This window comes from Dermacentor andersoni, chromosome 6 (genome assembly GCF_023375885.2).
Source record: "Dermacentor andersoni chromosome 6, qqDerAnde1_hic_scaffold, whole genome shotgun sequence".
NCBI classification, from domain to species: Eukaryota; Metazoa; Arthropoda; class Arachnida; order Ixodida; family Ixodidae; genus Dermacentor; species Dermacentor andersoni.
The window spans coordinates 130,076,489-130,089,030 of record NC_092819.1 but is presented as its reverse complement, the minus strand read 5'-3'; the positions used below and the strand labels follow the sequence as shown (position 1 = coordinate 130,089,030).

At 44.4% G+C, this 12,542-nt stretch overlaps 1 non-coding gene across 1 annotated transcript; it reads left to right on the top strand.

Annotated features, from left to right (window-relative positions):
* Positions 1-12,113: 12,113 nt before the first annotated feature.
* Positions 12,114-12,275, top strand: LOC126523758 (U1 spliceosomal RNA). The gene has a single exon (XR_007597766.2). It is a non-coding gene; the product is annotated as a U1 spliceosomal RNA (small nuclear RNA).
* The last annotated feature ends 267 nt before the right edge of the window (positions 12,276-12,542 follow it).

Genomic DNA, 12,542 nt, shown 5'->3' with positions numbered 1-12,542 from the left:
TAAAGAGCAAGCACTGTTTCTTCTGCAGTTTAATTTGTGGTGTTTCACGTCCACAAACTGCACCGATGTTTATCAACGACGCTGTAGTAGTAGGCTCCCGAATAATGTTGACCGCTTAATGTTCTTTTAAATGGATCTATGTATACTCGAAAGCAACCGAGCTGATGTTAAACGAGAACGCGGCAACAGAGATATTCCGTCCCATTTCCTCAGTAGGGGTAAACCTATAGAGGTAAGGCAGAAGATAAGAAGTGTTGTGGGAAGTCTTGTGCTAGTATACACTGAGCAAGAACGTAGAAAGATCGAAGCCATAATGTTAAAAGGTGAGCTATGGTTCCGAAATATATAGCACAGGGACGCATGTAACATCCAAGTGCACAAAAAATATACAGAAAAGAAGAAAGAAATTACGGCAGAACTAATCCCATGATGACTGTTGACGACAAGGCTATTACATTCAAGAAGTGGAGTTACACACCGTATTGCTGAAGTCATGTTTATTTAATATATGTAGAGGTCACTGTAAGACTTCCGTTGCTTCAGTTGTATGCGACAAACTACGGTAACGTCCCACTTCGCTAGAGTACTTGTTTGTCAATGTTGCCCATGTGCAAGAAGACATGACGACGAATGTATGGTGCCGACGCAGGGACGATGGAAGGAAGAAGAAGGAATGACGTCGACGAAACGGTAAAGGCGGTATGACGGTGACGACATGACAAAAAAGGTCGCAGTTTCGCCCGAAAGGTGAAGCATAGATTACGATAGCAAATTAGTAGACAGCTGTAACAAGTAAAGATAATAGTTTTATCGGCCGCATAAACTTGAAAACATTTGTTTACTAACAACAAGCATGGTGTCAGCGCGTACAAGCAAACACACGAACACATCAGACTCGTGAGCGCGGACACTCGCTGTCAAAACACTGGTGTGAGTAAGCACGGCATCAGCAGCGAGCTAAGTGACTTTCGTGCGGCCTATCGCTTCAATGCAAGAGCGGCGAGAACACAGCGCGCACAAAGGTATGAGCCGCCTGCAGATCCCTTTCAAGATACGGCGCGTGCAACCACGCGAGGCCGTGCAAACTACGCACTTATTGGCAAAGTCGAAGGAGCCCCCCATCGCCCGGGTTGCCTCGCCGCTTAATTTCATATACGGAGCGCGAGATCGAGCCGCGATCGTCAGTTCCCCTTGCACCCGGCCGTGAAATGCGCAGTTGGTGCTGGAGCACAATGCCGCCCCGCTACATCCCTCCCTCCCGTCCCCCCCATGCCTTTTCACGCGACGGTACGGCGCCTTTCCTCTCCGCTTGCTTTCTTCGCGTGCGCCAGATTGAGCCGCCATCGCTGGCTCACCCTTGCAAGGTTTCACTCGCACATACACCATACGGCACGCGGCGACGTTTTTTTCGGCCTTGAATTTTTTTGCGGATCCTCACGGCGACGCCGATGGTAGAAATACGACTGGAGTGCACACATAACTGCTATCGCAATAAAATGAGATGATGATTCTCAAATGATTACGATAGTATAACGACGACAGCGTGACGACATCAGAACTTTGGGATGACGAAGAGTGTATGACGACTATGACCACCAGATTTCCAAGCTGGAATGACGGCGATAGCATGACCACGAAGGCATGACGACGACGGTATTACGAAGGACGCATGATAGTGACCGTCTGCCGACGACGCAAGTGACGTCGGTGGCATGACAACGGCGTATAATCACGGTGTAATGACGACAGCGCAATTGGAATCGAATGACGTAGGGATGACATTGACGCGTCGACGAAGGCGGTATTATGTTGACGGCAGGACGACAACGGAGTGACGTTAGTGAAGTGGTGACAATGGTAGAATGACAGCGCGAGGATGACGGCACGGCGACAATGATATGACGGCGACAGTGCGACGAGGGTCACATGACGAGAGTCCGATGACGAAGTTATAGTGACGACGATGGTACGTTCGGATGGCATCACTACCATGGTATGCATACGACGCTGTAGACGACGCAATGACGACAATGGAATAACAACGGTATGAGGACAACTGGTTGACGACGAGTGTAGGGCGACAATGACGTGAAGACGACGGAATGACGAGTCGTACGACGAAGCTGAAGTGTCGACGATTGCACGACCACGATGGCACGACAACGGCGCTATCGCAACCAATGCGTGATAGCGTCTGTTCTCTAACCCGCCATGCGCGGGATACGCATGCGCCATCAGTGCGGCAGCGCGACAACCGCGGTGGTGCCGACGGCCTGATTGCGCTTCGAGCGCCCTTATAATTGGCTTTGGAATAAAAGCGAGCAGAAAAGTTACGAATTTTTGTGCTTACGTCTTTCTTGCAATAGTTTTTTTTTTATGATCGTTTCGTTCTATTATATCAACAACAAACATACTGTTCGGCTAATACAATCGACGAAATGCTTCGTGAGACCATGTAAACAATCCACGAATGAAAAGTTTCGTGTAAGTGTGGACAGTACGTGCACCTCGAACGGTTACACACAACTCATGGATTCCGAGGAGGAAATGCGTGCCTATTGAATCTTCGCCGGACTTTGAAAGCTTTACTCCAAGGCCGCAATTTGTTCGCATACATGCTTTACTGTCTGAAATGGACTCACCCTGGTTTTCTTTATCTAGTGCAATCCGTGCAACATTGCGAATATAAAAACAAAAAAAAACATACTTGAATCTATAAAAGTAAGGAACTGACTGCATATATATATATATATATATATATATATATATATATATATATATATAGTTTATTTTTTTTTCTCGCGCAATGAAGGGCGTAGTGGCTGCATGAAGGTTACGTAAAAGTCCTCTGCCCTTTCTTAGCCACTGACCATGTGTGGAGAAAAATGGGTTCTAAAGATAGTGACATGGTGCTGTGAGGTGGTAAAAAAAAAAGCTCTCGCCTTGATCTCCTGATGGGATAAGTGTGGAGATGAGGATGAGGGAGAGGATCAGCAACACGAAAGCTCCCGAGACGATCAGGAGGATGCCGTAGGTAGTCAGCTGCCTGCGAACAGAACAACCACTGGCTAAAACAACGAAGGGCAAGTCATGTTAGTCATGTTATGTAGAGCTGCTCAGTCAAAGCAGCTCTACATAACACGGTCGGTCAGCATACGTTATAACAAAATATGAAGTCACGACTGACATGTATTTACCTGTTCAATAACTTATTAGAACATTAGTAGCGAGGGAAACGGCTACCGAAAACGTGCAGCAATACGTTCAATAATATAATCAGAATACAATGAATGGACAATTTTCTCAAATAACTACCGCGAATACCGACTACAAGCCGCGAACTTGTGAATACTACTAAAAAAATATCGCATCCTATTTGGAAAAACCCGGTGGTGTTCGTGGAAATTATTAAGAATTTCTGAGTTACAGCAAGAACACTTAGAAACTTGAGAAAGCAGAGATTTCATTGCAATCTGAAAACGCATGAAGCTTGCATGTAGCAATAACCGCGTACTGCCGTCAGAGCCAAACATTGTTAAGGAGCATGCGCAAAACACGGTTGGTTAGCGAGCGGTTCCTGACACACAGTGCATACCGAGTATAAATGCCATTCTCGGCCATTACACTTTAATGGTTTTTACCACTCCTAGAAGAAAGTCATGTCACCGTTATAGGTATGCGCCTCTTCTGTTGGTTTTAATATGTACATTTCTTTAGGCCTCGAAAATAAACACATGCATCGCTCATGGGATGGTGTGTACGCGAGCGCACCCGCGCACTCGCCTAAACATAGCGGCACTACTATAGGGTGGGGCCAGAACAGCATCGTCGTGTTTCTGCGCGGGGCGTCCTATGCGCATGCGCGGATATTTGTTGCCTCACTTGTGCCGAAACTAACCTTGGTCAACAAAACAAAACAAAGTATGCGAGAGAACGAACTGAGAGCGAGAACTTTCATGTGTCGTGCTCTTGTACCACAACAGTATAAATGGATTTGGACGTTTTTGATTTTGCCGGAAATGCTTAGCATTGCACACGCCGTGGTATCTTAGCGGCTATGACCTTGCGCTGCTGAGATCGAAAGTCTAGCGCTCGTTTCTTGTGGCTTCTGCCTAATTTCGGTGGCGGCCAAATGCAAGAGCGCTCGTATGCTTAGATTTAGGCACGCGTTAAAACAACAGATGATCGAAATGAATCCGGAATCCGTCAATACGTCGTGTCTCCTAATCGGATCGTGGTTTTGGCACGGAGAACCCCAGAATATATATATATATATATATATTTTCGCGCTGGGGATTCCGCTGGTAACTTACGAGCTCATTTTCACAGCATCTGAAAGAGTCGAGAGAAAAAGTTTTTGCAGACTTGGGTAGCTTGAATAATCGCAGCAAATAATGAAAAAAAAAGGAAACATACCCTCCAGGGCTTCTTCGAAGTCATCTGGAACATTACATAAAGAAGCAAAAACTGATTACGAATGTGCAAGCATGCTGGAAACAAATTGTTGGCAATTGGAATGTGCATTAATTATTAAATTGCAAAATATATTGTGTGAGAAACGCGTTTTGTTTGCCAAGCTTTCAGATATATGGACTGATCATTTTTTAAAAAGTTTTATGGAATTGTTTAAAATCGCGGGTCGCAGCTAGCACAATTCTTGTCCCTGAGCTGGCTTATTTGAAGAGGCCGACATTACCAGCCCGAGAAATCGAAACACATATTCACCGAATTAAAAAAATCTCGAATTCTTAATTAATTACAATGTGGCACATATTGCAATCTACGAATTTCAGCCTATGAGTTTGCAACACGTATCCACTTGAAAGGAATGTCCAGCATGACACCAGTTTCGGGACAGTATTTCCCAAAGTTTGGGACGAAATTGCTGGGCCTTCCAGTTGCTCTTGTGCTTCAATGCATAAAAGGGCGTTTCGCTAAAAAAAGTAGGTGGAATAACAGCGCATTTTTAAGGCCAGTTTAATGGCGCAAATATCCTAACTGGTGTCATTCTCGAAATTCATTCGAGAGTGCATATGCGTTGCAAACTCACCGACTACAACTTGTAAATTACAATATGTGGCGTGACGTGAATAAATAAGAAGTTTATTTGAGAACATTTTTAATCAGTTTGTAATAACCGATGTGGACGCAGCAGCAGCTTTTGCAAGATTCCTTTATTGCACAAAAAACAAGGGTTTATGTAGGCACGATGTATCGCTTATCGGCACACGTGCGACGGGTTTAACACGGAAAACATGCGCACAAGATAGCCAACTCAGTCACGTCGCTGTGTTATCACACAGTTGAACAGGAGTTTCGGTTTCTCGTGCAAGTAATTGCCACCTCTCAGAATGTTCCACCTCAAGGACTATATTTATGCTATTGGCAACAGGCAACTTTTAGATATTCCGTACGACTTTAAAATAGTCACCCCGCATAATCTGCCCTTACGCACCCCAATAAATGAGTTTTGTGAAAATTCTGGTGATTTAAGAAGTACTTATCCTCTATGGGCCTTTTGGTTTGAACAACGTTTTTACTGTATTTGATAATTTGTAGTTTGTGTGCATTAAGTCAGCTTGGAAAGAAATACAAGCAAGAGCGTTACGCACAATTATACCTCTTCAGGTGCTCCGTGTAGAATTGTGCACCATACGATAGCGCTTCACAGTACAAAACAATAATGAAAACTATGAAGTTCTTAAACGCGCACCATGAATCTTAAGACTTGATTGGACTTCCGGTTGAAGATTGGCGGATATGTTTCAAGACCCGTTGATGGAGAAAGAGAGTTGCAATACGGAAGCCCTCGTTCTTGCTTCAATGCCAGTGTGTCGTGATGTGTTGGGCTAGTTTGTTTCGTTGTACATGACAATAACGATCTCAAATGTGCAAATTTGTGAAGTGGCTCGCTTATCCTGCCGCGACATCTTGGCTGATAAGATAGGCCAGAAAAGCGTTACGGGAAGGGAGACGAGAGACCCTTTGCCGCAAGAATTCAACTCAGGCTCGCATGAGCCGACGTATGCGGGGGGCTAGCTGGATTTTGGACGTTAACATGCAGACCGCTGCGGTTGCGATTAATGAGGAAAACTGTGTTCTACTTTCATAATTTAGGCTCCGCGACAGCCGCATATTGCTCGGTAAAATTTTCCTTCCTGTCGACATTTCTTAATGAATAACGCTTGGTAGAAAATATTTTTCACACGCGTGCTTTCCGGGGGACGGTACGTGTTTATAAGCGTGACGTAACTTCGTTGTATTCCAGGAATATCAACCAAGAAAAGAAGCGCAGGTCACATAGGCGACTTCAACGTGACATCTTCATTAGAGTAGCAGAAAGCGTGGCCAAAATAGTAATCGTACTTGTTACTCAGTCACGTGCCTTGCTTATCCCGCGTGTCCTGACAGCGTAGTGTAGTTGCAAAGCAATCAACTGAAAAGAAGACGCTTGAATCTGCTTTAAGCGAGCCGGCACGCGAAACCTGCCTGGTATTTTCAGAAAGCCTTTTCATTCAACCCTTTAACTGCTGGTGAAGAAATAACTCGTCATCACAACGAGCGTCCTCTGCTACAGATGATATGGGTTAACTGGCAGTGAATTTCCCGTGATTGTTGCACAGGTGTACGTGTGCAGTTTGTTGTGAGAAATAATTTTGAAACATGAATACTTCGCAATTACTTTTGCTGCTTTTTATCGATCGACAAGACCAGTAAAAAGTAATAGGCAGCTCTGCTATTAGGCTTTTTCAGAAGGAAAGACGGTTCGAAATATGCAGATCTAAAAAAAATTCCGCTCTAGTTTGTTTGTCGAAATTCGTCATGGCAATTAAGATGTTGCAGAAAAGAACATTTGGTACTGCGGTTTCACAATGCTTTTGCGGTGTACTATATGACTACTAATTATTCGCTTTTTCGTCGGGTTCTCATAGAACAATTATCAGTTAGCAACGCCTATGCTAATAACGCACTCACGATACTCAACAAATAATGACAGAAGCCCACATTAAAAATAAAAGCGTTTTGAGCAGCAGTGGGAAATGTTTTCTGCTTATCGATGCCGCGTGATCAAATTACTCCTATAAGTATATCATGTTTGGGCGTTACAAGTTTCCTGTTACAAGTAATTATCGTCGTCCAATGGAATCAAATTCAAAATTTACGTGTGGAGGAGCAATATACGAAAACAAAACTAATTTATCCTTTTTACCTGTGCTGTACGAACCGCATATCTATTCTTATCTCAAAATGATCGCACACGTCCAAGTTGACGTGTTAGCGTGCGAAGCAACGCACCAGTATCGCTATCCGTTGGCGCTATCTTTCAGGAAAAAGAAAACGAAAGCGTGGCAAGGTTTATTAAGAAGCACGAAAATCAGCAGTTTAATGAGCCAGTCACTAAAAAAATGTTTTCCTGACAAATGCTCGTGCTTCACATTACGATATTACAATACTTATTATAGGCTTGTTGTTCGCATAAGATCAGTCTTGTGTGCACCGAAATGCGCGCGCTTTCGAGAAAGGATATAGGCCTAACCCCGAACCCACAATCAGGCGCACCGCTAGCAATATGCGGGTTTGCATCTGCCACCTTGGTGCGTCTACAGACAAAAAAAAAAAAAAAAGAACAATTCATGATTTGTAGCAACGGTCGCCACTCACTCGCTCCGGAGAGTAAATGCGTTGGCTCTGGGAGCGCCATGGTAGAACAGAATCAATCCTTCTTCTTTTCTTTCTTCTTCTAAAGGTGCTGCGCAGCCCGTCATCAGGTGTTCTAGGCTTTTCTTTTTTTTATTTCGAGGAAGTATGCCTTACGGCATAGTAACAAAAGACATATTAAGAAAACTTTAACTATAAATGCAAGGCGGTATTGTGCAGTAAGACTTTGTACGTAATGACGGTCATTTCCACTCCAGAGTATGTTCAGTAAGCACGAATCCAGGGGCGCCACGAATACTTTTTTGTTATCAGCAAAATTATATATGAAGTGGGAAAGTGTCTCTGTAGAAAGGAATCAACCTTTGTTTTTCGAGACGTAGCGTGGATTTTGAGATTAAAAAAAAATACAATTCACTTAAGTTGGAAAAGAAAGTTTTTGAGGCTCGCAGATTTTACAGGCCTGAGGACCTAGCTTTTTTATTTTTAACTTGGAGACTTTACGTGCAAAAACCACGATTTGATTATGGGGCATATCCTAGTGGTGGACTCCGGAAAAATTCTGACCACTAGGGGATAGGGGATCTTTAACGTGCCCCCAAAGCACGGGGCATTTGCATTTTTGCATTTCGCCCCCATCGAAATGCGGCAGTAGGGGCTGGGATTTCATCCTGCGACCTAGCTCCAGGACCCAGCTCTCCAAAACTAAAGCATTGTACACAGCAAAATGTTTTTTTTGTTTACTTTAAGCTCTTAGAACTACTGGCAGAAGGAAAATATGGCCTATGCCACTAATTGCATTTTTTTAAAAGCGAAGCCTTCTTTGCCTCTTCCTTCGACTTGCGCATTGCTGCTGCTGTGGCTGCTGCTGTCGGGCAGACCACGTCGGGGGATGGCTTTGAGCCTGTATATAGATGAGAGGCGCGAGTAAAAGAGGAAAGGAGACGCCAGAAACGCGTTTTCACCCCACCGTGTCGAATGTGCGCAATGCCCCCAGGAGCTTCCTGGGCGTCGCCACTTTGGCCTCTTGACAGCTGTAATTATCCGTGACTCCCATCAGAAGCATTGCAGAAACTGTAGCGCTTCCCTTTCTACTAACGTGCGAGTCTAGAGTGTACGTAGAGAGAACTGTAGAGAGGAGGGAGGAGAAGATGCAGTTCCCATACAAGGGAGGAGGGGGGAAGGTGACGTGAGAAGGCAAGAAAACCTTAATACTATACGACAGCGGTTGTGGGGAAACTGGATAAGCTTAAGTTCAAGGTACGGTACAGTACGTTGCTGCTATTTCTGAAAAATAAACACTGTGTAAATATGTCAAGCGGACAAACTACGCAGGGCGTGCAGAAGCAGAGCCGCATTAATTAAAGCGCACCGGGTCCAAGCGACACTACGGAAGCGGTCGACCGTCAAATCAATACTTCTGTGCCCGCTGCAGCAGCTTTGCAGCTGTGGCATTGCTAGTCGTCGCTTGTTTGATCCTAACGGCGGCAGCCGCATTTCGACAGTGACGAAATAGAAAACGCACGTGCACTTAGATTTTGGGACACGTTAAAGAACATCACTGGGTTAAAATTGATCCGGAGTCCACCACTACGGCGTATACCTCATAATCTGAGTGTGGTTTTGGCACGTACAGCCCCATAATCCTATTCCAATTTAACACTTCTGCCACAATGCGATGTGCCATGTGAGGAAATGACAACGCTCAAGCCTCTCAGAGGTTATAAAATTTGGCGCGCAACAACGCCTCAAGCGAACACCTCTCCCTGTGTGTTCCGTGTACTGCACAGACAAGAAGCAGTGCTGCACGCAAGGTAACGTTTAACGTCAACTCACCACTCTGTCACCGTTAAACTGAACGTTAAAAAAATTAAGCTTTAGCCGTCAACATCCCCACTAATTGTCATCAATAAAAGCATCCAGCATGGAAAGCTTCGCTTAAATCGATTCCCACAGTGTGGGTTCTGCAGAATTTTCTAAAAATAATTGAGAAAGGTTGCTCTTTCAGCAAGCGCCTCTCTCTCTGACTCCAATATCAGTGGCTTTGTGGGGTGATTTTAGCTAACACGACAAGCTGAAAAAATTTTGACATATCATCAAATATTTTTTTTGCGAACTAGCACAAAAATGTGCAGCTACATTACGTATTTATTTGTAATAGAGTTTCGAAAACGCCAATATTTCAGAAGTAGCAAGAATTGCCCAATTTTATGTGTTTAAAGAAAAAAAAGCAATATTCACCGATGTTTATAGAAATTTTACACAATACCGTCCAATGAGTGATAAATCTAACACTACAAAAACATGTATCATTATGTTTTCTTTGATGGCAAAATTGAGCTTATACTTAAACACTGTCTCATCATCCCTATGAACCGTACAGTTCTAATACTAAAATCGAAATCACATTCATAATGCATTTGGAGTTCATTGTTTTTGTGATAGTAAACAAGAGAGACAGAGATTGTATGTTTTTTGCATCTGATCAACCACGAGATGAGTTGAGCATGGGTTATCAGGCCTCCTGTACGCGTATTTTATCTACGGCCGTTAAGGTAGCAAGCACGCGAGAGAGCACAAAGCGAGTTGTTTAAGGCTCATCTGAGCAAACTACCTCAGGCACTGCTCTCTAATTACGCCTGTTATCTGATATGCTTTTCGTTCATATGACCGTCGCACCACACTAGTTGGGACTCGTGATAACGCCACTGCAGTGTAGGAGTCTGCTTGGTGTGTTCAGATAAGGACAGCCGCAAAAGGGGTGCCAAATGTTTTTGTTTAAATGAACTTATTAGGCAAAACAACTCTTCCGCAAAGAAAAGCAAGACGACGTTTTTCGTTTGAAATAAAATATAGTGACATGTTCATGCAGTGCTCTATTTAGCAGTCATGTCAGGACATTCTGGAAAACGTAAGTGAAAAAAGGCGATATATTGTTTCCTAAATGTCCTTAAAGTTTGCCAATTATGGCTACGTGGGCAAGTTTGGTATTTCCGGGGTTTTAACACGAAATATATAAGTAATGCAGCTGCCCATTTTTTGTGCTAATTTGTATGAAACTGTCTGAAGATTTGTCACGAAAATTTTCATCTTCGTCGCTTTAGCTAAAACGGGAGAACGAACTCACTGATTTCGGGGTCATCGAGAGAAGCTTGCTCAAAAGACGAAGTCTGCCAATATAAAAAAAAGTGCTATCTGGTTTTCCTTGGGCCAGTACTAAATGTAGAAAATTTCCAAATAAACAAATATTTTGCGGTGTACAGCGTTCCTTTAGTTTTGGAGCCGTAGGTCCTCAATCTTGTAAAATTTGCGAGTCGCAACAAATATCCACCTTTAGTCAATTCCATTATTTTTCTTGCAGCTGTGATGCGCCTCGCAAAACAACGGTTGATTCTTTTCTGCAGAGACATTCATCCACTTCTGATAAGATTTCCGCTGAAACAAAAAAAAAAAAAAAAAAAAAGAAAACCGCAGTTCCGCTCGAAAGGCGAAGCACCGATTGGGATAGCAAATTAGTAGATAGCTGTACGAAGTAAGGATCGTAGCTTAATCGGCCGTATAAACTTGTAAACATTCGCTTACTAACTAAATTAACAATTGTAGAATCTGTAAGCGTGACTCAAAGAGGACGTGGAAAGAAACACACGCACAGAGATAGCGCTGTCTTTGCGTGCCTGCTTCTTTCTACGTCCTTGTTCAGTCGCGCTTACACATTCTATCGTGGATTCAGACCAACTAGCCCGCCAACGTGTTCTAACTAAATTGACAAACGCCGTGTCACGCGCGCACAGGTAAACATGAACACGTCTCGCTCGATGAGTGCGGAAACTCGCTGTGAAAATTCAGGAGTGAGGAATCGCGGCAGGAGCAAGCGAATCGACCTTCATGCATGTCTCGATTCATAGCGAAGGAAACGCCGAAAGCGCAGCGCATACGTAGTTGCCGGCAGTAAGCGCACTCTGCAAACATCGCAGATCGCTTTGAAGATGAGGCCCGCGCGGGCGCGCACTTAAGCCACGTCGCAGATCGCTTTCAATAGAGTTACCATCTATGGCTCCCGCAGGGAGCCACATACACGGTAACTCTAGCTTTCAAGACACACGATCGCCGACAACGCGTTCCTACGGCGTCCGCGATTCGCGTTATTATTATTATTATTAATATTATACATGCGGGGCACAGATAATCTGTAAGAAACGCAAACGAACACGCGCTGGTGTTCGACCCGTTTTACTTGATTTCCGCGCTATGTTAGTGATAAAACAATCAATAAATTTCAAAAAGGTAGAAAGTAAGATTATAGGTTTTTAATCACAAAGCTTCTGCGCCGTAAGAACTGGCCATGTGTTATCTGTCACTTCATATACCGTTTAGGATAAGATGCGACGCACTCTTCGCAACCAGTGCCACATGTAGGGCCTCTTGGAATAGGCTGTCGTCCCGATGAATTTCGCCTCATACTTACCTGGTGCCGAGTTCCTGATGATCATTGAGGTCGGGGCTCCGTACGGAGGCTAACCATTGCACTGCGGTTGGCTGAAGTACGCCACTACCCCAAACCGGGGCAGATGGGGCATGTAATTTTTGGTAGTGGGGCTTGGCGTGCGCGCCAGCCCCGCCATGTTAAAATCCAAAGTAAGAAAGTCGCGCATACTGTCTCCAAGTGGTGACGACGACAGAATACAAACTGATAATTATGCGTGGAGGGCAGTGGAGCAAGGTGAAAGACTGTAAAGTAGGGCCAAAGCGCGCACGAGCGCCGGCAACGCGTCTCTACGGCGTCGCCAAGGGAGTCTACACGGCGTCCGCGATTCTTCTGGCTGTACCCTCTCTCCTTGAGCTACGTCACGCAAAAGAGGTCCACATAGAAGTTCCGTGCAGCGTGC